Source organism: Apodemus sylvaticus, chromosome 15 (genome assembly GCF_947179515.1).
Source record: "Apodemus sylvaticus chromosome 15, mApoSyl1.1, whole genome shotgun sequence".
Taxonomy (NCBI): Eukaryota; Metazoa; Chordata; class Mammalia; order Rodentia; family Muridae; genus Apodemus; species Apodemus sylvaticus.
In genome coordinates, this window is record NC_067486.1 from 88,704,907 (window position 1) to 88,732,772 (window position 27,866).

Genomic DNA, 27,866 nt, shown 5'->3' on the forward strand with positions numbered 1-27,866 from the left:
ATACGTACTTATTGGAAACACTTTTAGAGATGAAATAACGCATCGTTCAAAATTAGCTTGTATCTCCTAAACAACAGGTTGTAACTCGAAAAGAATTGATGTGGCATGTACGGCTAAACGTGTAGCCTCAAAAGAGAACCCACAGGAGAATTTTCTTTGGTCAAAATTTGTCAGAAAACCACGTATTAAGGAAACCCCGCATCGTGTGAAATTTTCTTGTTTTTCCTAAACAACACGTTGTAACTCGAAAAGCTTTGGTGTTGCATGTATGTCTAAGCGTGTAGCCTCAAAAGAAAACGCACAGAAGAGTTTTCTCTCGAAAGAATAGTTAAGAATACCACTTTATAAGGAAGTACAGTGTTGCTGAGTAAAGACGAAAACGTACATATTGGAAACCCTTAAACTTACGAGATGAAATAAAGCATCGTACAAAATTAGCTTGTATCTTCTAAACAACACGTTTTTACTGGAAAAGATTTGGTGTGGTTTGTACGTCTAAACGTGTAGCCCCAAAAGAGAACCCACAGGACTATTTTCTTTCGTCAAAATTTGTCAGCAAACCACGTTTTAAGGAAATCCCGCATCATGAGAAATTATCTTGTTCTTCCAAAACAACAAGTTGTAACTCGAAAAGCTTTGGTGTTGCTTGTATGTCTAAGCGTGTAGCCTCAAAAGAGAACGCACAGGAAAGTTTTCTCTCGAAAGAATATGCAAGAATACCATGTTATAAGGAAAACAGTGTTGCAGAGTAAAGGCAAATACGTACGTATTTGAAACACTTAAACTTTACGAGAGAAATAACACATCTTAAAAAATTAGCTTGTATCTCCTAAACAACACGTTGTAACTCGAAAAGATTTGGTGTGGCGTGTACGTCTAAACGTGTAGCCTCAAAAGAGAACCCTCAGGAGTATTTTCTTTCGTCAAAATTTGTCAGAAAACCACGTTTTAAGGAAATCCCGCATCGTGCTAAATTATCTTGTTTTTCCTAAACAACACATTGTAACTCGAAAAACTGTGGTGTTGCGTGTATGTCTAAACGTGTAGCCTCAAAAGAGAACGCACAGGAGAGTTTTCTCTCGAATGAATATGTAAGAATACCACGTTATTAGGAATTACAGAGTTGCAGAGTAAAGGCAAAAACGTATGTATTGGAAACACTTAAACTTTACGAGAAGAAATAACGCATCGTAAAAAAATTTAGCTTGTATCTCCTAAACAGCATGGTGTAACTCAAAAGATTTGGTGTGGTGTGTACGTCTAAAGGTGTAGCCTCAAAAGAGAACCCACAGGAGAATTTTCTTTCGTCAAAATTTGTCAGAACACCACGTTTTAAGGAAATCCTGCATCGTGGGAAATTATCTTGTTCTTCCTAAACAACATGTTGTAACTCGAAAAGCTTTGCCGTTGCGTGTATGTCTAAACTTGTAGCCTCAAAAGAGAACGCACAGGAGAGTTTTCTCTCGAAAGAATATGAAAGAATACCACGTTATAAGGAAATACAGTGTTGCAGAGTAAAGACAAACACGTATGTATTGGAAACCCTTAAACTTTACGAGATGAAATAAAGCATCGTACAAAATTAGCTTGTATCTCCTAAACAACACGTTGTAACTCGAAAAGATTTGGTGTGGCATGTACGTCTAAACGTGTAGCCTCAAAAGAGAACCCACAGGACAATTTTCTTTCGTCAAAATTTTTCAGAAAACCACGTTTTAAGGAAATACCGCATCGTGAGAAATTATCTTGTTCTTCCTAAACAACACGTTTTAACTCGAAAAGCTTTGGTGTTGGGTGTATGTCTAAGCGTGTAGCCCCAAAAGAGAACGCATAGGAGAGTTTTCTCTCGAAAGAATATGTAAGAATACCACGTTATAAGGAAATACAGTGTAGCAGAGTAAAGACAAATACGTACGTACTGGAAACACTTTATGAGAGAAATAACGCATCTTGCAAAATTAGCTTGTAGGTCCTAAACAACATGTTGTAACTCGAAAAGATTTGGTGTGGCGTGTACGTCTAAACGTGTATCCTCAAAAGAGAACCCACAGGAGAGTTTTCTTTCGTCAAAATTTGTCAGAAAACCACGTTTTAAGGAAATTCCGCATCGTGCGAAATTATCTTGTTTTTCCTAAACAACACGTTGTAACTCGAAAAGCTTTGGTGTTGCGTGTATGTCTAAGTGTGTAGCCTCTAAAGGGAATGCAAGGAGAGTTTTCTTTCGAAAGAATATGTAAGAATACCACGTTATAAGGAAATACAGTGTTGCAGAGTAAAGACAAATACGTACATATTGTAAGCACTTTAAGAGAAGAAATAAAAATTCGTACAAAATTAGCTTGTATCTCATAAACAACACCTTGTAACTCGAAAATATTTGGTGTGACGTGTACTTCTAAACGTGTAGCCTCAAAAGAGAACTGACAGGAGAATTTTTTATCGTCAAAATATGTAAGAAAACCACGTTTTAAGGAAATCCCTCAGCGTGAAAAATTATCTTGTTTTTCCTAAACAACAAGTTGTAACTCGAAAAGCTTTGGTGTTGCGTGTATGTCTAAGCGTGTAGCCTCAAAAGAGAATGCAACGGAGAGTTTTTTCTCGAAAGAATATGTAAGAATACCACGTTATAAGGAAATACAGTGTTGCAGAGTAAAGACAAATACATACATATTGGAAACACTTTACGAGAAGAAATAATGCATCATACAAAATTAGCTTGTATCTCCTAAACAACACGTTGTAACTCGAAAAGATTTGATGTGGTGTGTACGTCTAAACGTGTAGCCTCAAAAGAGAACCCACAGGAGAATTTTCTTTCATCAAAATTTGTCAGAAACCACGTTGTATTGAAATCTCGCTTCGTGCGAAATTTTCTGTTTTTTCCTAAACAACACGTTGTAACTCGAAAAGCTTTGGTGTTGCGTGTATGTCTAAGCGTGTAGCCTCAAAAGAGAATGCACAGGAGAGTTTTCTCTTGAACGAACATGTAAGAATACCACGTTATAAGGAAATACAGTGTTGCACAGAAAAGACATTTACGTACCTATTGGAAACACTTTAAGAGAAGAAATAATGCATCATACAAAATTAGCTTGTATCTCCTAAACAACACGTTGTAACTCGAAAAGATTTGGTGTGGCTCGTATGTCTACACGTGTAGCCTCAAAGGAGGACCCACAGCATAACTTTCTTTCTTCAAAATTTGTCAGAAAAACCACGTTTTAAGTAAATCCCGCATCGTGCAAAATTATCTTGTTTTTCCTAAACAACACGTTGTAACTCGAAAAGCTTTGTTGTTGCGTGTATGTCTAAGCGTGTAGCCTCTAAAGAGTATGCACAGGAGAGTTTTCTCTAGAAAGAACATGTAAGAATAAAACGTTATAAGGAAATACAGTGTTGGAGAGTAAAGACAAATACATACTTGTTGGAAACACTTTACAAGAAGAAATAATGCATCGTAAAAAATTAGCTTGTATCTACTAAACAACACGTGGTAACTCGAAAGGACTTCATGTGGCGTGTACGTCTAAACGTGTAGCCTCAAAAGAGAACCCATTGGAGAATTTTCTTTCTTCAAAATTTGTCAGAAAATCACGTTTTAACGAAATCCCGCATCCTGCGAAATTATCTTGTTTTTCCTAAACAACAAGTTGTAACTCGAAAAGCTTTGGTGTTGCGTGTATGTCTAAGTGTGTAGCCACAAAAGGGAATGCACAGGAGAGTTTTCTCTCGAAAGAATATGTAAGAATACCACGTTATAAGGAAATACAGTGTTGCAGAGTAAAGACAAATACGTACATATTGGAAACACTTTAAGAGAAGAAATAATGCATCGTACAAAATTAGATTGTATCTCCTAAACAACACGTTGTAACTCGAAAAGATTTGGTGTGATGTGTACGTCTAAACGTGTAGCCTTAAAAGAGAACCCACAGGAGAATTTTCTTTCAACAAAATTTGTCAGAAACCACGTTTTAAGGAAATCTCGCATCATGCGAAATTATCTTGTTTTCCCTAAACAACACGTTGTAACTCGAAAAGCTTTGGTGTTGCGTGTATGTCTAAGCATGTAGCCTCAAAAGAGAACACACAGGAGAATTTTTCCTCGAAAGAATATGTAAGAATACTACCTTATAAGGAAATACAGTGTTGCAGAGTAAAGACAAATACGTATGTATTGGAAACACTTTACGAGAAGAAATATCGCAACATACATTATTAGCTTGTATCTCCTAAACAACAGGTTGTAAGTCAAAAGGATTTGGTGTGGCGTGTACAGCTAAAGGTGTAGCCTCAAAAGAGAACCCACAGGAGAATTTTCTTTCATCAAAATATGTGAGAAAACCACGTTTTAAGGAAATCCCTCATCGTGCAAAATTATCTTGTTTTTCCTAAACAACAAGTTGTAACTCGAAAAGCTTTGGTGTTGCGTGTATGTCTAAGCGTGTAGCCTCAAAAGAGAATGTAAAGGAGAGTTTTTTCTAGAAAGAATATATAAGAATACCACGTTATAAGGAAATACAGTGTTGCAGAGTAAAGACAAATACGTACATATTGGAAACACTTTACGAGGAGAAATAACGCATCGTAAAAAATTAACTTGTATCTCCTAAACAACACGTTGTAACTGGAAAAGATTTGGTGTGGCGTGTACGTCTAAACGTGTAGCCTCAAAAGTGAACCCACCGGACAATTTTCTTTCGTTAAATTTTTTCAGAAAACCACGTTTTAAGGAAATCCCGCATCATGCGAAATCATCTTCTTTTTCCTAAACAACATGTTGTAACTCAAAAAGCTTTGGTGTTGCGTGTATGTTTAAGCGTGGAGCCTCAAAAGCGAAGGCACAGGTGAGTTTTCCCTCGAAAGAATATGTAAGAATACCACGTTATAAAGAAATACAATTTTGCCGAGTAAAGGCAAATAAGTACATATTGGAAACACTTTAGGAGAAGAAATAACGCATCGAACAAAATTAGCTTGTATCTCCTAAACAACACGTGGTAACTCGAAAGGTTTGGTTTGGCGTGTACGTCTAAATGTGTAGTCGCAAAAGAGAACACAAAGGAGAATTTTCTTTCGTCAAAATTTGTCAGAAAACCACGTTTTAAGGAAATCCTGCATCATGAGAAATTATCTTGTTTTTCCTAAACAACACGTTGTAACTCGAAAAGCTTTGGTGTTGCGTATATGTCTAAGCGTGTAGCCTCAAAGGAGAATGCACAGGAGAGTTTTCTCTCGAAAGAACATGTAAGAATACAACGTTATATGGAAATACAGTGTTGCAGAGTAAAGACAAATACGTACATATTGGTAACACTTTACGAGAAGAAATTACGCATCATGAAATATTAGCTTGTATCTCCTAAACAAAAAGTGGAAACTCACAAACATTTAGTTTGGTGTGTATGTCTAAACGTGTAGCCTCAAAAGAGAGCGCCCTGGAGAATTTTCTTTCTTCAAAATTTGTCAGAAAACCACGTTTTAACGAAATCCCGCATCCTGCAAAATTATCTTGTTTTTCCTAAAGAACAAGTTGTAACTCGAAAAGCTTTGGTGTTGCGTGTATGTCTAAGTGTGTAGCCTCAAAAGGATATGCAAGGAGAGTTTTCTCTCGAAAGAATATGTAAGAATACCACATTATAAGGAAATACAGTGTTGCAGAGTAACGACAAATAGGTACATATTGGAAACACTTTAAGAGAAGAAATAAAAAACCGTACAAAATTAGCTTGTATCTCCTAAACAACAGGTTGTAACTTGAAAATATTTGGTGTGACGTGTACGACTAAACGTGTAGCCTCAAAAAAGAACTGACAGGAGAATTTTTTTATCGTCAAAATATGTGAGAAAACCACGTTTTAAGGAAATCCCTCATCATGCAATATTATCTTGTTTTTCCTAAACAACAAGTTGTAACTCGAAATCTTTGGTGTTGCGTGTATGTCTAAGCGTGTAGCCTCAAAAGAGAATGCAAAGGAGAGTTTTTTCTCGAAAGAATATGTAAGAATACCACGTTATAAGGAAATACAGAGTTGCAGAGTAAAGACGAATACGTACATATTGGAAACACTTTAAGAGAAGAAATAACACATCATACAAAATTAACTTGTACTCCTAAACAACACGTTGTAACTCGAAAAGTTTTGATGTGGCGTGTACATATAAAGGTGTAGCCTCAAAAGAGAACCCACAGGAGAATTTTCTTTGGTCAAATTTGTCAGAAAACCACGTATTAAGGAAATCCTGCATCGTGGGAAATTATCTTGTTTTTCCTAAACAACACGTTGTAACTCGGAAAGATTTGGTGTTGCGTGTTTGTCTCAGTGTGTAGCCTCAAAAGAGAACACACAGGAGAGTTTTTCACTAGAAAAAGTATGTAAGAATACCAGGTTATAAGGAAATACAGTGTTGCAGAGTAAAGACAAATACGTACTTATTGGAAACACTTTACAAGAAGAAATAACGCATCATACAAAATTAGCTTGTATCTCCTAAACAACAGGTTATAACTCGAAAGGATTTGGTGTGGCATGTATGTCTAAACGTGTAGCCTCAAAAGAGAACCCACAGAAGAATTTTCTATCGTCAAAATTTGTGAGAAAACCACGTTTTAAGGAAATCCCTCATCGTGCAAAATTATCGTGTTTTTCTTAAACAACACGTTGTAACTCGAAAAGCTTTGGTGTTGCGTGTATGTCTAAGCATGTAGCCTCAAAAGAGAATGCAAAGGAGAGTTCTTTCTCGAAAGAATATATAGGAATACCACATTATAAGGAAATACAGTGTTGCAGAGTAAAGACAAATACGTACATATTGGAAACACTTTACGAGAAGAAATAACGCATCGTACAAAATTAGCTTGTATCTCATAAACAACACGTTGTAACTCTAAATGATTTGCTGTGGCATGTACGTCTAAATGTGTAGCCTCAAAAGAGAACCCACAGGACAATTTTCTTTGGTCAAATTTGTCAGAAAACCACGTATTAAGGAAATCCAGCATCGTGAGAAATTATCTTGTTTTTTCCTAAACAACGCGTTGTAACTCGAAAAGCTTTGGTGTTGCGTGTATGTCTAAGCGTGTAGCCTCAAAGGAGAACACACAGGAGTGTTTTCTCTCGAAAGAATATGTAAGACTACCACGTTATAAGGAAGTACACTGTTGCAGAATAATGACAAATACTTACGTATTGGAAACCCTTAAACTTTAAGAGATGAAATAAAGCATCGTACAAAATTAGCTTGTATCTCCTAAACAACACGTTGTAACTCGAAAAGATTTGGTGTGGCGTGTACATCTAAACGTGTAGCCTCAAAAGAGAACCACAGGACAATTTTCTTTCATCAAAATTTGTCAGAAAACCACGTTTTAAGGAAATCCCGCATCGTGAGAAATTATCTTGTTCTTCCTAAAAAACACGTTGTAACTCGAAAAGCTTTGGTGTTGCGTGTATGTCTAAGCATGTAGCCTCAAAAGAGAACGCACAGGAGAGTTTTCTCTCGAAAGAATATGTAAGAATACCACGTTATAAGGAAATACAGTGTTGCAGAGTAAAGACAAATACGTACTTATTGGAAACACTTTTAGAGATGAAATAACGCATCGTTCAAAATTAGCTTGTATCTCCTAAACAACAGGTTGTAACTCGAAAAGAATTGATGTGGCATGTACGGCTAAACGTGTAGCCTCAAAAGAGAACCCACAGGAGAATTTTCTTTGGTCAAAATTTGTCAGAAAACCACGTATTAAGGAAACCCCGCATCGTGTGAAATTTTCTTGTTTTTCCTAAACAACACGTTGTAACTCGAAAAGCTTTGGTGTTGCATGTATGTCTAAGCGTGTAGCCTCAAAAGAAAACGCACAGAAGAGTTTTCTCTCGAAAGAATAGTTAAGAATACCACTTTATAAGGAAGTACAGTGTTGCTGAGTAAAGACGAAAACGTACATATTGGAAACCCTTAAACTTACGAGATGAAATAAAGCATCGTACAAAATTAGCTTGTATCTTCTAAACAACACGTTTTTACTGGAAAAGATTTGGTGTGGTTTGTACGTCTAAACGTGTAGCCCCAAAAGAGAACCCACAGGACTATTTTCTTTCGTCAAAATTTGTCAGCAAACCACGTTTTAAGGAAATCCCGCATCATGAGAAATTATCTTGTTCTTCCAAAACAACAAGTTGTAACTCGAAAAGCTTTGGTGTTGCTTGTATGTCTAAGCGTGTAGCCTCAAAAGAGAATGCACAGGAAAGTTTTCTCTCGAAAGAATATGCAAGAATACCATGTTATAAGGAAAACAGTGTTGCAGAGTAAAGGCAAATACGTACGTATTTGAAACACTTAAACTTTACGAGAGAAATAACACATCTTAAAAAATTAGCTTGTATCTCCTAAACAACACGTTGTAACTCGAAAAGATTTGGTGTGGCGTGTACGTCTAAACGTGTAGCCTCAAAAGAGAACCCTCAGGAGTATTTTCTTTCGTCAAAATTTGTCAGAAAACCACGTTTTAAGGAAATCCCGCATTGTGCTAAATTATCTTGTTTTTCCTAAACAACACATTGTAACTCGAAAAACTGTGGTGTTGCGTGTATGTCTAAACGTGTAGCCTCAAAAGAGAACGCACAGGAGAGTTTTCTCTCGAATGAATATGTAAGAATACCACGTTATTAGGAATTACAGAGTTGCAGAGTAAAGGCAAAAACGTATGTATTGGAAACACTTAAACTTTACGAAAAGAAATAACGCATCGTAAAAAAATTTAGCTTGTATCTCCTAAACAGCATGGTGTAACTCAAAAGATTTGGTGTGGTGTGTACGTCTAAAGGTGTAGCCTCAAAAGAGAACCCACAGGAGAATTTTCTTTCGTCAAAATTTGTCAGAACACCACGTTTTAAGGAAATCCTGCATCGTGGGAAATTATCTTGTTCTTCCTAAACAACATGTTGTAACTCGAAAAGCTTTGCCGTTGCGTGTATGTCTAAACTTGTAGCCTCAAAAGAGAACGCACAGGAGAGTTTTCTCTCGAAAGAATATGAAAGAATACCACGTTATAAGGAAATACAGTGTTGCAGAGTAAAGACAAACACGTATGTATTGGAAACCCTTAAACTTTACGAGATGAAATAAAGCATCGTACAAAATTAGCTTGTATCTCCTAAACAACACGTTGTAACTCGAAAAGATTTGGTGTGGCATGTACGTCTAAACGTGTAGCCTCAAAAGAGAACCCACAGGACAATTTTCTTTCGTCAAAATTTTTCAGAAAACCACGTTTTAAGGAAATACCGCATCGTGAGAAATTATCTTGTTCTTCCTAAACAACACGTTTTAACTCGAAAAGCTTTGGTGTTGGGTGTATGTCTAAGCGTGTAGCCCCAAAAGAGAACGCATAGGAGAGTTTTCTCTCGAAAGAATATGTAAGAATACCACGTTATAAGGAAATACAGTGTAGCAGAGTAAAGACAAATACGTACGTACTGGAAACACTTTATGAGAGAAATAATGCATCTTGCAAAATTAGCTTGTAGGTCCTAAACAACATGTTGTAACTCGAAAAGATTTGGTGTGGCGTGTACGTCTAAACGTGTATCCTCAAAAGAGAACCCACAGGAGAGTTTTCTTTCGTCAAAATTTGTCAGAAAACCACGTTTTAAGGAAATTCCGCATCGTGCGAAATTATCTTGTTTTTCCTAAACAACACGTTGTAACTCGAAAAGCTTTGGTGTTGCGTGTATGTCTAAGTGTGTAGCCTCTAAAGGGAATGCAAGGAGAGTTTTCTTTCGAAAGAATATGTAAGAATACCACGTTATAAGGAAATACAGTGTTGCAGAGTAAAGACAAATACGTACATATTGTAAGCACTTTAAGAGAAGAAATAAAAATTCGTACAAAATTAGCTTGTATCTCATAAACAACACCTTGTAACTCGAAAATATTTGGTGTGACGTGTACTTCTAAACGTGTAGCCTCAAAAGAGAACCGACAGGAGAATTTTTTATCGTCAAAATATGTAAGAAAACCACGTTTTAAGGAAATTCCTCAGCGTGAAAAATTATCTTGTTTTTCCTAAACAACAAGTTGTAACTCGAAAAGCTTTGGTGTTGCGTGTATGTCTAAGCGTGTAGCCTCAAAAGAGAATGCAACGGAGAGTTTTTTCTCGAAAGAATATGTAAGAATACCACGTTATAAGGAAATACAGTGTTGCAGAGTAAAGACAAATACGTACATATTGGAAACACTTTACGAGAAGAAATAATGCATCATACAAAATTAGCTTGTATCTCCTAAACAACACGTTGTAACTCGAAAAGATTTGATGTGGTGTGTACGTCTAAACGTGTAGCCTCAAAAGAGAACCCACAGGCGAATTTTGTTTGGTCAAATTTGTCAGAAAACCACGTATTAAGGAAATCCTGCATCGTGGGAAATTATCTTGTTTTTCCTAAACAACACGTTGTAACTCGAAAAGATTTGGTGTTGCGTGTTTGCCTCAGTGTGTAGCCTCAAAAGAGAACACACAGGAGAGTTTTCACTAGAAAGAATATGTAAGAATACCAGGTTATAAGGAAATACAGTGTTGCAGAGTAAAGACAAATACGTACATATTGGAAACACTTTACGAGAAGAAATAACGCATCATACAAAATTAGTTTGTATCTCCTAAACAACAGGTTGTAACTCGAAAGGATTTGGTGGGGCATGTACGTCTAAACGTGTAGCCTCAAAAGAGAACCCACAGGAGAATTTTCTATCGTCAAAATTTGTAAGAAAACTACGTTTTAAGGAAATCCCTCATCGTACAAAATTATCTTGTTTTTCTTAAATAACACTTTGTAACTCGAAAAGCTTTGGTGTTGCGTGTATGTCTAAGCATGTAGCCTCAAAAGAGAAGGCAAAGGAGAGTTCTTTCTCGAAAGAATATATAAGAATACCACGTTATAAGGAAATACAGTGTTGCAGAGTAAAGACAAATACGTACATATTAGAAACATTTTACAAGAAGAAATAACGCATCGTACAAAATTAGCTTGTATCTCCTAAACAACACGTTGTAACTGTAAATGATTTGGTGTGGCGTGTACGTCTAAACATGTAACCTCAAAAGAGAACCCACAGGAGAATTTTCTTTGGTCAAATTTGTCAGAAAACCACGTATTAAGGAAAACTTACATCGTGCAAAATTATCTTGTTTTTCCTAAACAACACGTTTTAACTCGAAGAGCTTTGGTGTTGCGTGTATGTCTCAGCGTGTAGCCTCAAAAGAGAACACACAGGAGAGTTTTCTCTCGAAAGAATATGTAAGAATACCACGTTATAAGGATATACAGTGTTGCAGAGTAAAGACAAATAGGTACGTATTGGAAACCCTTATACTTTACGAGATGAAATAAAGCATCGTACAAAATTAGCTCGTATCTCCTAAACAACACGTTGTAACTCGAAAAGATTTGGTGTGGCGTGTACGTCTAAACGTGTAGCCTCAAGAGAGAACCCATAGGAGAATTTTCTTTCGTCAAATATTCAGAAAACCACGTTTTAAGGAAATCCCGCATCGTGCGAAATTATCTTGTTTTTCCTAAACAACACCTTGTAACTCGAAAAGCTTTGGTGTTGCATGTATGTTTAAGCGTGTAGACTCAAAAGAGAGCACACAGGAGAGTTTTCTCTCGAAAGAATGTGTAAGAATACCACGTTATAAGAAAATACAGTGTTGCAGAGTAAAGACAAATACATACTTATTGGAAACACTTTATGAGAAGAAATAACGCATCGTAAAAAATTAGCTTGTATCTCCTAAACAACACGTTGTAACTCGAAAAGATTTGGTGTGACCTGTACGTCTAAACGTGTAGCCTCAAAAGAGAATCCACAGGAGAATTTTCTTTGGTCAAAATTTGTCAGAAAACCATGTATTAAGGAAATCCAGCATCGTGCGAAATTATCTTGTTTTTCCTAAACAAAGCGTTATAACTCGAAAAGCTTTGGTGTTGCGTGTATGTCTAAGCGTGTAGCCTCAAAAGAGAACACACAGGAGAGTTTTCTCTCGACTGAATATGTAAGAATACCACGTTATAAGGAAGTACACTGTTGCAGAATAATAACAAATACTTTCGTATTGGAAACCCATAAATTTTATGAGATAAATAAAGCATCATACAAAATTAGCTTATATCTCCTAAACAACACGTTGTAACTCGAAAAGATTTGGTGTGGCGTGTACATCTAAACGTGTAGCCTCAAAGAGAACCACAGGACAAATTTCTTTCGTCAAAATTTGTCAGAAAACCACGTTTTAAGGAAATCCCGCATCGTGAGAAATTATCTTGTTCTTCCTAAAAAACACGTTGTAACTCGAAAAGCTTTGGTGTTGCGTGTATGTCTAAGCATGTAGCCTCAAAAGAGAATGCACAGGAGAGTTTTCTCTCGAAAGAATATGTAAGAATACCACGTTATAAGGAAACACAGTGTTGCAGAGTAAAGACAAATATGCCCTTATTGGAAACACTTTATGAGAAGAAATAACGCATCGTAAAAAAAATAGCTTGTATCTCTTAAACAACAGGTTGTAACTCGAAAAGATTTGGTGTGGCGTGTACGGCTCAACGTGTAGCCTCAAAAGAGAACCCACAGGAGAATTTTCTTTGGTCAAAATTTGACAGAAAACCACGTATTAAGGAAACCCAGCATCGTGCGAAATTATCTTGTTTTTCCTGAACAACACGTTGTAACTCGAAAAGCTTTGGTGTTGCGTGTATGTCTAAGCATGTAGCCTCAAGAGAGAACGCACAGGAGAGTTTTCTCTCGAAAGAATAGTTACGAATACCACTTTATAAGGAAGTACAGTGTTGCTGAGTAAAGACGAAAACGTACATATTGGAAACACTTAAACTTTATGAGATGAAATAAAGCATTGTACAAAATTAGCTTGTATCTCCTAAAAAACACGTTTTTACTGGAAAAGATTTGGTGTGGCTTGTACGTCTAAACGTGTAGCCCCAAAAGAGAACCCACAGGACAATTTTATTTCGTCAAAATTTGTCAGCAAACCACGTTTTAAGGAAATCCCGCATCGTGAGAAATTATCTTGTTCTTCCTAAACAACACGTTGTAACTCGAAAAGCTTTGGTGTTGCATGTATGTCTAAGCGTATAGCCTCAAAGGAGAATGCACAGGAGAGTTTTCTCTCGAAAGAATATGCAAGAATACCACGTTATAAGGAAAACAGTGTTGCAGAGTAAAGGCAAATACGTACGTATTGGAAACACTTAAACTTTACGAGAAGAAATAACGCATCTTAAAAAATTAGCTTGTATCTCCTAAACAACACGTTGTAACTTGAAACGATTTGGTGTGGCGTGTACGTCTAAACGTGTAGCCTCAAAAGAGAACCCTCAGGAGTATTTTCTTTCGTCAAAATTTGTCTAAGCATGTAGCCTCAAAAGAGAATGCACAGGAGAGTTTTCTCTCGAAAGAATATGTAAGAATACCACCTTATAAGGAAATACAGTGTTGCAGAGTAAAGACAAATACATACTGATTGGAAACACTTAAGCTTTATGAGAAGAAAAAACACATCGTAAAAAATTAGCTTGTATCTCCTAAACAACACGTTATAACTCTAAAAGATTTGGTGTGGCGTGTACGTCTAAACATGTGCCTCAAAAGAGAACCCACAGGAGAATTTTCCTTCGTCAAAATTTGTCAGAAAACTACGTTGTAAAGAAATCCAGCATCGTGCGAAATTATCTTGTTCTTCCTAAACAACACATTGTAACTCGAAAAGCTATGGTCCTGCGTGTAACGCTAAGGGTGTAGCCTCAAAAGAGAACGCACAGGAGAGTTTTCTCTCGAAAGAATATGTAAGAATACCACGTTATAAGGAAATACAGTGTTGCAGATTAAAGACAAATACGTACATATTTGAAACACTGTAAGAGAAGAAATAACGCATCGTACATAATTAGCTTGTATCTCCTAAACAACACGTTGTAACTCGAAAAGATTTGGTGTGACGTGTACGTCTAAACGTGTAGCCTCAAAAGGGAACCGACAGGAGAATTTTCTTTCATCAAAATTTGTCAGAAACCACGTTTTAAGGAAATCTCGCATCGTGCGAAATTATCTTGTTTTTCCTAAACAACACGTTGTAACTCGAAATGCTTTGGTGTTGCGTGTATGAATAAGCGTGTAGCCTCAAAAGAGAACACACAGGAGAGTTTTCTCTCGAAAGAATATGTAAGAATACCACGTTATAAGGAAATACAGTGTTGCAGGTAAAGACAAATATGTATGTATTGGAAACACTTTACGAGAAGAAATAACGCATCATACAAAATTAGCTTGTATCTCCTAAACAACAGGTTGTAACTCAAAAGGATTTGGTGTGGCGTGTACGGCTAAACATGTAGCCTCAAAAGAGAACAGAAAGGAGAATTTTCTTTCGTCAAAATATGTGAGAAAACCACGTTTTAAGGAAATCCCTCATCGAGAAAAATTATCTTCTTTTTCCTAAACAACAAGTTATAACTTGAAAAGCTTTAGTGTTGCGTGTATGTCTAAGCATGTAGCCTCAAAAGAGAATGTAAAGGAGAGTTTTTTCTCAAAAGAATATGTAAGAATACCACTTTATAAGGAAATACAGTGTTGCAGAGTAAAGACAACAACGTACATATTGGAAAGACTTTAAGAGAAGAAATAACGCATCATACAAAATTAGATTGTATCTCCTAAACAACACATTGTAACTCGAAAAGATTTGGTGTGGTGTGTACGTCTAAATGTGTAGCCTCAAAAGAGAACCCACAGGAGAATTTTCTTTCCTCAAAATTTGTCAGAAAACCACATTTTAAGGAAATCTCGCATCGTGCGAAATCATCTTCTTTTTCCTAAACAACATGTTGTAACTCGAAAAGCTTTAGAGTTGCGTGTATGTGTAAGCGTGGAGCCTCAAAAGAGAAGGCACAGGAGAGTTTTCTCTTGAAAGAATATGTAAGAATACCACGTTATTAGGAAATACAATTTTGCAGAGTAAAGACAAATAAGAATATATTGGGAACACTTACGAGAAGAAATAACGCATCGAACAAAATTAGCTTGTATCTCCTAAACAACACGTGGTAACTCGTAAAGAATTGGTTTGGCGTGTATGTCTAAACGTGTAGCCTCAAAGGAGAACACAAAGGAGAATTTTCATTCGTCAAAATTTGTCAGAAAACCACGTTTTAAGGAAATCCCGCATCGTGCGAAATTATCTTGTTTTTCCTAAACAACACGTGGTAACTCGAAAAGCTTTGGTGTTGCGTGTATGTCTAAGCGTGTAGCCTCAAAAGAGAATGCAAAGGAGAGGTTTTTCTCGAAAGAATATGTAAGAATACTACGTTATAAGGAAATACAGTGTTGCAGAATAAAGACAAATACGTACATATTGGAAACACTTTACGAGAAGAAATTAAGCATCATAGAATATTAGCTTGTATCTCCTAAAAAACAAGTGGAAACTCGAAAACATTTGGTTTGGCGTGTACGTCTAAAAGTTTAGCCTCAAAAGAGAACCCACTGGAGAATTTTCTTTCGTCAAATTTTGTCAGAAAACCACGTTTTAAAGAAATCCCGCATCCTGCGAAATTATCTTGTTTTTCCTAAACAACACGTTATAACTCGAAAAGCTTTGGTGTTTCGTGTATGTCTCAGTGTGTTGCCTCAAAAGAGAACACACAGGAGAGTTTTCACTCGAAAGAATATGTAAGAATACCAGGTTATAAGGAAATACAGTGTTGCAAAGTAAAGACAAAGACGTACCTATTGGAAACACTTTACGAGAAGAAATAACGCATCATACAAAATTAGCTTGTATCTCCTAAACAACACGTTGTAACTCGAAAAGATTTGGTGTGGCGTGTACGTCTAAACGTGTAGCCTCAAATAGAGAACCCACAGGAGAATATTCTTTGGTCAAATTTGTCAGAAAACCACGTATTAAGGAAATCCCGCATCGTGCGAAATTATCTTGTTTTTCCTAAACAACACGTTGTAACTCGAAAAGCTTTGGTGTTGCGTGTATGTCTCCGCGTGTAGCCTCAAAAGAGAACACACAGGAGAGTTTTCTCTCAACAGAATATGTAAGAATACCACGTTATAAGGAAATACAGTGTTGCAGAGTAAAGACAAATACGTACATATTGGAAACCCTTAAATGTTACGAGATGAAATAAAGCATCGGACAAAATGAGCTCGTATCTCCTAAACAACACGTTGTAACTCGAAAAGATTTGGTGTGGCGTGTACGTCTAAACGTGTAGCCTCAAAAGAGAACCCATAGGAGAATTTTCTTTCGTCAGAATTTTCAGAAAACCACGTTTTAAGGAAATCCCGCATCGTGCGAAATTATCGTGTTTTTCTTAAACAACACGTTGTAACTCGAAAAGCTTTTGTGTTTCGTGTATGTCTCAGCGTGTAGCCTCAAACGAGAACACACAGGAGAGTTTTCTCTCGAAAGAATATGTAAGAATACCACGTTATAAGGAAATACAGTGTAGCAGAGTAAAGACAAATAGATACGTATTGGAAACCCTTAAACTTTACAAGATGAAATAAAGCATCTTACAAAATTAGCTCGTATCTCCTAAACAACACGTTTTAACTCGAAAAGATTTGGTGTGGCGTGTACGTCTAAACCTGTAGCCTCAAAAGAGAACCCATAGGAGAATTTTCTTTCGTCAAAATTTGTCAGAAAACCACGTTATAAGGTAATCCTGCATCGTGGGATATTATCTTGTTTTTCCCAAACACCACGTGGTAACTCGAAAATCTTTCGTGTTGCGTGTATGTCTAAGCGTGTAGCCTCAAAAGAGAACACACAGGAGAGGTTTCTCTCGAAAGAATATGTAAGAATACCAGGTTATAAGGAAATACAGTGTTGCAGAATAAAGACAAATACGTACGTATTGGAAACACTTTACGAGAAGAAATAAAGCATCATACAAAAGTAGCTTGTATCTCCTAAAAAACACTTTGTAACTCGAAAAGATTTGGTGTGGCGTGTACGTCTAAATGTGTAGCCTCAAAAAGAGAACCCACAGGAGAATTTTCTTTGGTCAAATTTGTCAGAAAACCACGTATTAAGGAAATCCTGCGTGGTGCGAAATTATCTTGTTTTTCCTAAACAACACGTTGTAACTCGAAAAGCTTTGGTGTTGCGTGTATGTCTCAGCGTGTAGCCTCAAAAAAGAACACACAGGAGAGTTTTCTCTCAAAAGATTATGTAAGAATACCACATTATAAGGAAATACAGTGTTGCAGAGTAAAGACAAATACGTACATAATGGAAACCCTTAAACTTTATGGGATGAAATAAAGCATCGTACAAAATGAGCTCGTATCTCCTAAACAACATGTTGTAACTCGAAAAGATTTGGTGTGGCATGTACGTCTAAATGTGTAGCCTCAAAAGGGAACCCACAGGAGAATTTTCTTTCATCAAAATTTGTCAGAAACCACCTTTTAAGGAAATATCGTATCGTGCGAAATTATCTTGTTTTTCCTAAACAACACGTTGTAACTTGAAAAGCTTTGGTGTTGCGTGTATGTCTAAGCGTGTAGCCTCAAAAGAGAACACACAGGAGAGTTTTCTCTCGAAAGAATACGTAAGAAAACCACTTTAAAGGAAGTACAGTGTTGCTGAGAAAAGACAAAAACGTACATATTGGAAACCCTTAAACTTTACGAGTTGAAATAAAGCATCGTACAAAATTAGCTTGTGACTCATAAACAACACGTTGTTACTCGAGAGGATTTAGTGTGGCCTGTACGTCTAAACGAGTAGCCTCAAAAGAGAACCCACAGGACAATTTTCTTTCGTCAAAATTTGTCAGAAAACCACGTTTTAAGAAAATCCCGCATCGTGAGAAATTATCTTGTTCTTCCTAAACAACACGTTTTAACTCAAAAAGCTTAGGTGTTGCGTGTATATCTAAGCGTATAGCCTCAAAGGAGAATGCACAGGAGAGTTTTCTCTCGAAAGAATATGTAAGAATATCACGTTATACAGAAATACAGGGTTGCAAAGTAAAGACAAATACATATGTATTGAAAACACTTTATGAGAGAAATAACGCATCATACAAAAATAGTTTGTATGTCCTAAACAACACGTTGTAACTTGAAAACATTTGGTGTTCCATGTATGTCTAAACGTGTAGCCTCAAAAGAGAACCCCCAGTAGAATTTTCTTTCGTCAAAATTTTTCAGAAAACCACGTTTTAAGGACATCCTGCATCGTGCGAAATTATCTTGTTTTACATAAAGAACACATTGTAACTCGAAAAGCTTTGGGGTTGTATGTATGTCTAAGCGGGTAGCCTCAAAAGAGAACGCACAGGAGAGGTTTCTCTTGAAAGAATATGTAAGAATACCACGTTATAAGGAAATACAGTGCTGCAGAGTAAAGACAAATACGTAAGTAAGGGAAACACTTTACGAGAAGAAATAATGCATGGTAAAAAATTAGCTTGTATCTCCTAAACAACACGATATAACTCAAAAAGATTTGGTGTGGCGTGTATGTCTAAACGTTTAGCCTCAAAGGAGAACCCACAGTAGAATTTTCTTTCGTCAAAATTTGTCAGAAAACCACGTTTTAAGGAAATCCCGCATCGTGCTAAATTATCTTGTTTTTCCTAAACAACACGTTGTAACTCGAAAAGCTTTAGTGTTGCGTGTATGTCTAAGCGTGTAGCCTCAAAAGAGAACGCACAGTAGAGTTTTCTCTCGAAAGAATATGTAAGGATACCACATTACAAGGAAATACAGTGTTGCAGAGTAAAGACTAATACATATGTATTGGAAACACTTTATGAGAGAAATAACGCATCTTGCAAAATTAGCTTGTATGTTCTAAACAACACGTTGTAACTCGAAAAGATTTTGTGTGGTATGAATGTCTAAACGTGTAGCCTCAAAAGAGTACCCACAGGAGACTTTTATTTCTTCAAAATTTGTCAGAAAACCACGTTTTAAAGAAATCCCGCATCGTGCGAAATTATGTTGTTTTTCCTAAATAACACGTTGTAACTCGAAAAGCTTTGGTGTTGCGTGTATATCTAAGCACGTAGCCTCAAAGGAGAATGCACAGGAGAGTTTTCTCTCGAAAGAATATGCAAGAATACCACGTTATAAGGAAATACAGTGTTGCAGAGTAAAGGCAAATATGTACGTAATGGAAACACTTAAACTTTATGAGAAGAAATAACGCTTCGTAAAAAAATTAGCTTGTATCTCCTAAACAACACGTTGTAACTCGAAAAGATTTGATGTGGTGTGTACGTCTAAATGTGTAGCCTCAAAAGACAACCCACAGGAGTATTTTCTTTCGTCAAAATTTGTCAGAAAACCACGTTTTAAGGAAATCCCGCATCGTGCTAAATTATCTTGTTTTTCCTAAACAACACATTGTAACTCGAAAAGATTTGGTGTTGCGTGTATGTCAAAGCATGTAGCCTCAAAAGAGAACGCACAGGAGAGTTTTCTCTCGAAAGAATATGTAAGAATACCACGTAATAAGGAAATACAGTGTTGCAGAGTAAAGACAAATACGTACTTATTGGAAACACTTAAACTTTACGAGAAGAAATAAGGCATCGTACAAAATTAGTATGTATCTCCTAAACATCACGTTATAACTCGAAAAGATTTGGTGTGGTGTGTACGTCTAAACGTGTAGCCTCAAACGAGAACCCACAGGAGAATTTTCGTTCATCAAAATTTGTCAGAAAACCACGTTTTAAGGAAATCTTGCATCGTGCGAAATTATCTTGTTTTTCCTAAGCAACACGTTGTAACGCGAAAACCTTTGGTGTTGCGTGTATGTCTAAGCGTGTAGCCTCAAAAGAGAATGCAAAGGAGAGTTTTTTTCTCGAAAGAATATATAAGAATACCACGTTATTAGGAAATACAGTGTTGCAGAGTAAAGACAAATATTTACGTATTGGAAAAACTTTACGAGAAGAAATAACGCATCTTACAAAATTAGCTTGTATCTCCTAAACAACACTTTGTAACTTAAAAAGATTTGGTGTGGCGTGTACGTCTAATCGTGTAGCCTCAAAAGAGAAACCATAGGAGAATTTTCTTTGGTCAAAATTTGTCAGAAAACCACGTATGAAGGAAATACCGCATCATGCGAAATTATCTTGTTTTTCCTAAACAAAACGTTTTAACTCGAAAAGCTTTGGTGTTGCGTGTATGTCTAAGCGTGTAGCCCCAAAAGAGAACGCACAGGAGAGTTTTCTCTCGAAAGAATATGTAAGAATACCACGTTGTAAGGAAATACAGTGTTGCAGAGTAAAGGAAAATACATATGTATTGGAAACGCAACATCAAAGCTTTTCGAGTTACAACGTGTTGTTTAGGAAAAACAAGATAATTTCGCACGATGAGTGATTTCCTTAAAACATGGTTTTCTGAGAAATATTAACGAAAAAAAATTCTCCTGTGGGTTATCTATTGAGGCTACACGTTTAGACGTGCACGCCACACCAAATCTTTTCGAGTTACAAACTGTTGTTTAGGAGATACAAGCTAATTTTTTACGATGCTTTATTTCTTCTTGTAAGGTGTTTCCAATAGGTACGTATTTGCCTTTAGTCTGCAACACTGTATTTCCTTATAACGTGGTACTCTTACATATTCTTTCGAGAGAAAACTCTCCTGTGCGTCTTCTTTTGAGGCTACACGCTTAGACATACACGCAATACCAAAGATTTTCGCGTTACAACGTGTTGTTTAGGAAAAACAAGATAATTTCGCACGAAGAGGGATTTCCTTAATACGTGATTTTCTGACAAATTTTGACCAAAGAAAATTCTCCTATGGGTTCTCATTTGAGACTACACGTTTAGACGTACAGGCCACACCAAATCTTTTTAAGTTACAACGTGTTGTTTAGGAGATACAAGCTAATTTTTTTACGATGCATTATTTCTTCTCGTAAAGTTTAAGTTTTTCCAATAAGTATGTATTTGCCTCTACTCTGCAACACTGTATTTCCTTATAACGTGGTATTCTTACATATTATTTCGAGAGAAAACTCTCCTGTGCGTTCTCGGATTTCCTTAAACCGTTGTGTTCTGACAAATTTTGAAGAAAGAAAATTCTCCTGTGGGTTCTCTTATGATGCTACACGTTTAGACGTGCACGCCACACCAAATCCTTTCGAGTTACCACGTGTTGTTTAGGAGATACAGACTAATTTTGTACGATGCCTTATTTTTTCTCGTAAGGTGTTGCCAATACGTACATATTTGTCTTTACTCTGCAACTCTGTATTTCCTTAAAACGTGGTATTCTTACATATTCTTTCGAGAGAAAACTCTGCTGTGCCTTCTCTTTTGAGGCTACACGTTTAGACGTACACGACACACAAAATATTTCGATTTACAACGTGTTGTTTAGGAGATAAAAGCTAATTTTGTACGATGCTTTATTTCTTCTCATAAAGTGTTTCCTATACATAAGTATTTGTATTTACACTGCAACACTGTATTTCCTTATAACGTGGTATTCTTACATATTCTTTCGAGAGAAAACTCTCCTGTGCCTTCTCTTTTGAGGCTACACGCTTAGACATACAGGCAACACCAAAGCTTTTCGCGTTACAACGTGTTGTTTAGGAAAAACATGATAATTTCGCACGATGAGGGATTTCCTCAATACGTGGTTTTCTGACAAATATTGACCAAAGAAAATTCTCCTATGGGTTCTCTTTTGAGACCATACGTTTAGACATACAGGCCACACCAAATCTTTTTAAGTTACAACGTGTTGTTTAGGAGATACAAGCTAATTTTGTACGATGCGTTATTTCTTCTTGTAAAGTTTTTCCAATAAGTAAGTATTTGTCTTTACTCTGCAACACTGTATTTCCTTATAACGTGGTATTCTTACATATTTTTTCGAGAGAAAACTCTTCTGTGCATTCTCATTTGAGGCTACAGGCTTAGACATACACGCAACAGCAAAGCTTTTCGGGTTACAACGTGTTGTTTAGGAAGAACAAGATAATTTCTCACAATGCGGGATTTCCTTAAAACGTGGTTTTCTGACAAATGTTGACGTAAGAAAATTCTCCTGTGGGATCTCTTTTGAGGCTACACGTTCAGACGTACACACCACACTAAATCTTTTTGAGTTACCACGTGTTGTTTCGGAGATACAAGCTAATTTTGTACCATGCGTTATTTCTTCTCATAATGTGTTTCCAATACGAACGTATTTGTCATTACTCTGCAGCTATATATTTCCTTATAACATGGTATTCTTACATATTCTTTCGAGAGAAAACTCTTCTGTGCATTCTCTTTTGAGGCTACACGCTCAGACATACACACAACACCAAAGCTTTTCTAGTTACAAAGTGTTGTTTAGGAAAAACAAGATAATTTCGCACGATTCGGGATTTCCTTAAAACGTGGTTTCTGACAAATTTTGACTAAAGAAAATTCTCCTGTGGGTTCTCTTTTGAAGGCTACACGTTTAGACGTACACGCCACACCAAATCTTTTCGAGTTACAACGTGTTGTTTAGGATATACAAGCTAATTTTGTACTATGTGTTATTTCTTCTCGTAAAGTTTAAGTGTTTCCAATAAGTATGTATTTGTCTTTCCTCTGCAACACTGTATTTCCTTATAACGTGGTATTCCTACATATTCTTTCGGGAGAAAACTCTCCTGTGCATTCTCTTTTGAGGCTACACGCTTAGACATACACGCAACACCAAAGCTTTTCGAGTTACAACATGTTGTTTAGGAAAAACAAGATAATTTCGCACGATGCAGTATTTCCTTAAAACGTGGTTTTCTGACAAATTTTGACGAAAGAAATCTCTCCTGTGGGTTCTCTTTTGAGGCTACACGTTTAGACATACACGCCACACCAAATCTTTTCGAGTTACAGTGTGTTGTTTAGGAGATACAAGCTAATTTTGCATGATGCGTTATTTCTTCTCCTAAAGTTTTTCCAATAAGTACATATTTGTCAATACTCTGCAACACTGTATTTCCTTATAACGTGGTATTCTTACATATTCTTTTGAGAGAAAACTATCCTGTGCGTTCTCTTTGGAGGCTACACGCTTAGACATACACGCAACACCAAAGCTTTTCGAATTACAACGTGTTGATTAGGAAAAACAAGATAATTTCGCACGATGCGGGATTTCCTTAAAATGTGGTTTTCTGACAAATTTTGATATAAGAAAATTCTCCTGTGGGTTCTCTTTTGAGGCTACCCATTTAGACGTACACGCCACACCAAATCTTTTTGAGTTACCACGTGTTGTTTCGGAGATACAAGCTAATTTTGTACCATGCGTTATTTCTTCTCATAATGTGTTTCCAATACTTTCGTATTTGTCTTTACTCTGCAGCAATATATTTCCTTATAACATGGTATTCTTACATATTCTTTCGAGAGAAAACTCTCCTGTGCATTCTCTTTTGAGGCTACACACTTAGACATACACGCAACACCAAAGCTTTTCTAGTTACAACGTGTTGTTTAGGAAAAACAAGATAATTTCTCACGATGCGGGATTTCCTTAAAACGTGGATTTCTGACAAATTTTGACAAAAGAAAACTCTCCTGTGGGTTCTCTTTTGAGGCTACACGTTTAGACGTAGACACCACACCAAATCTTTTCGAGTTACAACGTGTTGTTTAGGACATACAAGCTAATTTTGCAAGATGCATTAATTCTCTCATAAAGCGCTTCCAATATGTACGTATTTGTCTTTACTCTGCCACACTGTATTTCCTTATAACGTGGTATTCTTACATATTCTTTTGAGAGAAAACTCTCCTGTGCGTTCTCTTTTGGGGCTACATGCTTAGACATACACCCAACACCAAAGCTTTTCGAGTTAAAACGTGTTGTTTAGGAAGAACACGATAATTTCTCACGATGCGGTATTTCCTTAAAACGTGGTTTTCTGAAAAATTTTGACAAAAGAAAATTGTCCTGTGGGTTCTCTTTTGAGGCTACACGTTTAGACGTACAGGCCACACCAAATCATTTCGAGTTACAATGTGTTGTTTAGGAGATACAAGCTAATTTTGTACGTTGCTTTATTTCATCTCGTAAAGTTTGTGGGTTTCCAATACATACGTATCTTTCTTTACTCAGCAATACTGTATTTCCTTACAACGTGGTATTCTTACATATTCTTTCGAGAGAAAACTCTCCTGTGCGTTCTCTTTGGAGACTACACGCTTAGACATACACGCAACACCAAAGCTTTTCGACTTACAACATGTTGTTTAGGAAAAACAAGATAATTTCGCACGATGCTGGATTTCCTTAAAACGTGGTTTTCTGAAAAATTTTGATGAAAGAAAATTCTCCTGTGGGTTTTCATTTGAGGCTACACGTTTAGACGTACATGCCACACCAAATCTTTTCGAGTTACAACGTGTTGTTTAGGAGAAAAAAGCTAATTTTTTACGATGCTTTATATCTTCTTGTAAAGTTTAAGAGTTTCCAAAAGGTACGTATTTATCTTTAATTTGCCACAATGTATTTCCTTATAACGTGGTATTCTTACATACTCGTTCGAGAGAAATCTCTCCTGTGCGTTCTCTTTTGCGGCTACATGCTTAGACATACACGCAACAGCAAATATTTTCGAGTAACAATGTGTTGTTTAGGAAAACTAGATAGTTTCGCACGATGCAGGATTTCCTTAATAAGTGGTTTTCTGACAAATTTTGACGAAAGAAAATTCTCCTGTGGGTTCTCTTTTGAGGCTACACGTTTAGACGTACATGCCACACCAAATCTTTTCTAGTTACAACGTGTTGTTTAGGAGATACAAGCTAATTTTGTACGATGCGTTATTTGTTCTCGTAAAGTTTTTCCAATACGTATGTATTTGCCTTTAGTCTGCAACACTGTATTTCCTTATAACGTGGTATTCTTACATATTCTTTCGAGAGAAAACTCTCCTGTGCATCCTCTTTTGAGGCTACACGCTTAGACATACAAGCAACACCAAAGCTTTTCGAGTTACAACGTGTTTGTTAGGAAAAACTAGATAATTTCACACGATGAGGGATTTCCTTAATACGTGGTTTTCTGACAAATATTGACCAAAGAAAATTATCCTATGGGTTCTCTTTTGAGACTACACGTTTAGACGTACAGGCCACACCAAATCTTTTTAAGTTACAACGTGTTGTTTAGGAGACACAAGCTAATTTTGTACGATGCGTTATTTCTTCTCGTAAAGTTTTTCCAATAAGTATGTATTTGTCTTTACTCTGCAACACTCTATTTCCTTATAAGGTGGTATTCTTATATATTCTTTCGAGAGAAAACTCTCCTCTGCATACGCTTTTGGGGCCACATGCTTAGACATACGCCCAACACCAAAGCTTTTCAAGTTAAAACTTGTTGTTTGGAAGAACAAGATAATTTCTCACGATGCGGGATTTCCTTAAAACGTGGTTTTCTGACAAATTTTGACGAAAGAAAATTGTCCTGTGGGCTCTCTTTTGAGGCTACACGTTTAGACGTACAGGCCACACCAAATCTTTTTGAGTTACAAAGTGTTGTTTAGGAGATACAAGCTAATTTTGTACGATGCTTTATTTCATCTCGTAAAGTTTGTGGGTTTCCAATACATACGTATCTTTCTTTACTCTGCAACACTGTATTTCCTTACAACGTGGTATTCTTACATATTCTTTCAAGAGAAAACTCTCCTGTGCGTTCTCTTTGGAGGCTACACGCTTAGACATACACGCAACACCAAAGCTTTTCGACTTACAACGTGTTGTTTCGGAAAAACAAGATAATTTCGCACGATGCTGGATTTCCTTAAAACGTGGTTTTCTGAAAAATTTTGATGAAAGAAAATTCTCCTGTGGCTTCTCTTTTGAGGCTACACGTTTAGACGTACACGCCACACCAAATCTTTTCTAGTTACAACGTGTTGTTTAGGAGATACAAGCTAATTTTGTACGATGCGTTATTTGTTCTCGTAAAGTTTTTCCGATACGTATGTATTTGCCTTTAGTCTGCAACACTGTATTTCCTTATAACGTGGTATTCTTACATATTCTTTCGAGAGAAAACTCTCCTGTGCATCCTCTTTTGAGGCTACACGCTTAGACATACACGCAACACCAAAGCTTTTCGAGTTACAACGTGTTTGTTAGGAAAAACTAGATAATTTCACACGATGAGGGATTTCCTTAATACGTGGTTTTCTGACAAATATTGACCAAAGAAAATTATCCTATGGGTTCTCTTTTGAGACTACACGTTTAGACGTACAGGCCACACCAAATCTTTTTAAGTTACAACGTGTTGTTTAGGAGACACAAGCTAATTTTTACGATGCGTTATTTCTTCTCGTAAAGTTTTTCCAATAAGTATGTATTTGTCTTTACTCTGCAACACTGTATTTCCTTATAAGGTGGTATTCTTATATATTCTTTCGAGAGAAAACTCTCCTCTGCATACTCTTTTGGGGCTACATGCTTAGACATACGCCCAACACCAAAGCTTTTCATGTTAAAACGTGTTGTTTAGGAAGAACAAGATAATTTCTCACGATGCGGGATTTCCTTAAAACGTGGTTTTCTGACAAATTTTGACGAAAGAAAATTGTCCTGTGGGCTCTCTTTTGAGGCTACACGTTTAGACGTACAGGCCACACCAAATCTTTTTGAGTTACAAAATGTTGTTTAGGAGATACAAGCTAATTTTGTACGATGCTTTATTTCATCTCGTAAAGTTTGTGGGTTTCCAATACATACGTATCTTTCTTTACTCTGCAACACTGTATTTCCTTACAACGTGGTATTCTTACATATTCTTTCGAGAGAAAACTCTCCTGTGCGTTCTCTTTGGAGGCTACACGCTTAGACATACACACAACACCAAAGCTTTTCGACTTACAACGTGTTGTTTAGGAAAAACAAGATAATTTCGCACGATGCTGGATTTCCTTAAAACGTGGTTTTCTGAAAAATTTTGACGAAAAAAAATTCTCCTGTGGGTTTTCATTTGAGGCTACACGTTTAGACGTACATGCCACACCAAATCTTTTCGAGTTACAACGTGTTGTTTAGGAGATAAAAGCTAATTTTTTACGATGCTTTATATCTTCTTGTAAAGTTTAAGAGTTTCCAAAAGGTACGTATTTATCTTTAATTTGCCACAATGTATTTCCTTATATCGTGGTATTCTTACATACTCGTTCGAGAGAAATCTCTCCTGTGCGTTCTCTTTTGAGGCTACATGCTTAGACATACACGCAACAGCAAATATTTTCGAGTAACAATGTGTTGTTTAGGAAAACTAGATAGTTTCGCACGATGCAGGATTTCCTTAATAAGTGGTTTTCTGACAAATTTTGACGAAAGAAAATTCTCCTGTGGGTTCTCTTTTGAGGCTACACGTTTAGACGTACACGCCACACCAAATCTTTTCTAGTTACAACGTGTTGTTTAGGAGATACAAGCTAATTTTGTACGATGTGTTTTTTGTTCTCGTAAAGTTTTTCCAATACGTATGTATTTGCCTTTAGTCTGCAACACTGTATTTCCTTATAACGTGGTATTCTTACATATTCTTTCGAGAGAAAACTCTCCTGTGCATCCTCTTTTGAGGCTACACGCTTAGACATACAAGCAACACCAAAGCTTTTCGAGTTACAACGTGTTTGTTAGGAAAAACTAGATAATTTCACACGATGAGGGATTTCCTTAATACGTGGTTTTCTGACAAATATTGATCAAAGAAAATTATCCTATGGGTTTTCTTTTGAGACTACACGTGTAGACGTACAGGCCACACCAAATCTT